Source organism: Rosa chinensis, chromosome 4 (genome assembly GCF_002994745.2).
Source record: "Rosa chinensis cultivar Old Blush chromosome 4, RchiOBHm-V2, whole genome shotgun sequence".
NCBI classification, from domain to species: domain Eukaryota; kingdom Viridiplantae; phylum Streptophyta; class Magnoliopsida; order Rosales; family Rosaceae; genus Rosa; species Rosa chinensis.
Window position 1 is genome coordinate 29641988 of NC_037091.1, and position 2855 is coordinate 29644842.

At 35.6% G+C, this 2855-nt stretch overlaps 1 long non-coding RNA gene across 1 annotated transcript; it reads right to left on the reverse strand.

The window, feature by feature from the left end:
- Positions 1–849: 849 nt before the first annotated feature.
- Positions 850–2423, reverse strand: LOC121052941. Its single transcript, XR_005810317.1, has 5 exons — positions 2237–2423; positions 1806–1895; positions 1386–1463; positions 1033–1071; positions 850–945 (listed from the first exon to the last, which is right to left on the reverse strand). It is a non-coding gene; the product is annotated as an uncharacterized LOC121052941 (long non-coding RNA).
- Between the last annotated feature and the right edge of the window lie 432 nt (positions 2424–2855).

Genomic DNA, 2855 nt, shown 5'->3' on the forward strand with positions numbered 1-2855 from the left:
TCCCATATCAAAATCTGATGAGATAGGAATCTAGGCGGATGAATTAGGAAACTCAGGTTTTGGTTAAGGAAGAAGTCAAGAAGATGCATAAATCAGGTATCATCAGGGTCGCCAAGTACAATCAGTGGCTATCTAATGTCATCCCAGTTTGAAAGAAGAATGGCAAAATAAGGGTGTGCGTCGATTACCGCAACCTCAATAATGCCACTCCCAAAGACGTTTACCCCATGCCGGTCGCGGATATGTTGGTAGATGCAGTAGCTGGTCATGAACGCCTATCCTTCATGGACGGAACCGCCGGTTATCATCAGATTCCAGTGGCAGAAAAGGATAGACCACTACTAGAATTTTGGTCTTTGACATCGGCCAGAAACCGATGTTAAAAAAAAAAAATCCGATGTCTTAGTGGGTGATGTTAAAGATCATGAAAACCCAGACATCGGTTTTTAGCCGATGTTAAAAATAACTCTAGACATCAGTTTCTTATAATGTCTCGATGTATAAAATGACTCCAGACATCGGTTGGTTTATAAAAAACTGATTTCGTTTCCTCTTGTGACATCGTTTTACGAAAGAAATTGATTTATATATCAATATTAGGCATCTGTTCTATAAATAGAACTGATATTCTTAGTCATTTATGACATCAGTTTGTTATATTAAGTTGTTGAGTTTTCGTTCTTTTTGCTTCAATTTCTATTTTAAAAGTGGTTTGCTTCTTATGTGCATAAATCAGTTTCTTCACTAGAAAATTATCACAATGAGAATACAAGTGGTAACCAAAAGAAAATTCTCATTAATACTATTTTGATAAAAAGTGTACAAAGAGTAGGGAGAAGGGGACATATGGCCTAAACTTCTCCATATACAAAACAAAAGGCTTGCAAATAAGTAAAACGGTCATTGTGTACCATTCCATAAGCAAGGCCATCTTTGCACTACTTTCTGCAAAAAAAAAAAAAAAAATGAGATTAAGTTATACCAAGCTATCCACTTCCACATAGATGAATTTAGAATCTTCTAGATCCATACCTTCTCATCACTGGTTACATGGACACGCACACCAATTGACTGCAGACAACCAAACTCTTAATCAGAAAACAAAAAAGATTACAGGGAAACCATACCCAGAGGTATTACTTTATATTATAATTGCACAAGTGGTGATAAACCAGATTGGGATGCAAGCAATCACAATGACTACAATATTTTACATAGGATGTTTTAGAAGAGAAAGGCCCCCCTTCAACAATAGTACTAGATACAAGCTCACTATACATCCTGTTGAAAATAAATAGATCCATGCATATCACTACAATATTTGAAATGAAGATATAAAACTGGACAACTGAAACTCGACTAACATCTAAAAATGTTGGTTATACCTGTAGACATTAAGCATGTCGAAAAAGATCAATGAAATCTGGGTTAAGAGAAATGTTCCAAGAGAGCTGGCAATTTGTCTGCAAACCAAAGAATAATTACAACTGATATCCAAAACATGACCAACTAAAGGATGGTCAACAACGACTATTATCACACTTAATATTGTTATGACAGACATTGGATACACAGACAAAAAGAGAAAGAAAAAAATTAACATGTAAAAAGCCCATTTAGGAACCTGACAAATGAAAGAGAAATTGCAATCTTATGTACGCAAAATAAACAATATTCAACAATACAGTCACAGAACACAGAAAATGAAGATAATAATCAGGCTGCATTATATGGTTTGACCAGCAAAGCATAGTATGGATCAATTTTCTACAGAATACCACCATTATATTTCAAGAAATGTATACCTGTAATATATTAAGAACGGTTCGAATCACTTCCTGATCTTTAAGAACTTTGACACTTTGGCGTGCTTGCCCAATGATCTCGGACCATCTCTGAATGACAAGTACCTCATAAGACACACAATATACTATCAGCACCTGCGACTTTGCAAGTGTGTGTTGTGTGTGCATGCAAGGAGGATATGAACAGGTCCTAAAATAGTGGTATTCATATTTAACCTGATTTGGGAGACTCATCAATCTGTGTAAATATTCATCCCTCTTTTGGGGATCAGATTCTGCTACAAGTATATATCACCATAAAATCTTTCTACTCATACATCAAAAATTGATCAATAGACCAAGATGGAGCTTATGGCCTATTGTATCACCATAACAGAAGCAGTAACTACCACCCTAAAAACAAAACGACAACAAATTGGTATATCTGATACCTTGGCTTTAGGAGCAAGACGAGCCATGAGAGCTGCTGCAGCATTACCCGCATTATTTTCCTTGATGAAACTAATGGTGGAGTTGATGACCAGCAGAGTAATAATAACCGCAAAATCTTGCCAGAGGAGGCTTCCCCTACATACAGATAAACAAACATCACAAATCAACAAACAAATCACCAAAAATGCAAGCAGTGTAAAAAAATAGCAACAGTAACCCAAAAACTTGAAAAACTTGCTCTCTTGAAAACAACACCCATACCACACAATTGTGAGAACATGAAGAAGAAAACACAGTTTGTGAAGAACAAAGAAAGAGGCTGTGAATATGAGGAAAGTAAACTGCTATGGGTGAAGATCACAAAATAAAGACTTATCTTATGTTAACAACGAAATAGGTTGCTAGTCGAGGGAGTAGATCGATAACATCAGCTATGTTCTGCTATTGGTTTTCTACGTAGCGAGCATCTTTTGTCTACATAATGACAAGAATGTTGGTATTTCAATTTACACTAATAAAAAACAAGAAAAGTAAAAAGGTGATCATGAAAGAAAATTACAATTTATTACATCAATATTACTGTTAAAATCACAAACCAAAAGCACACTGCATACCAGA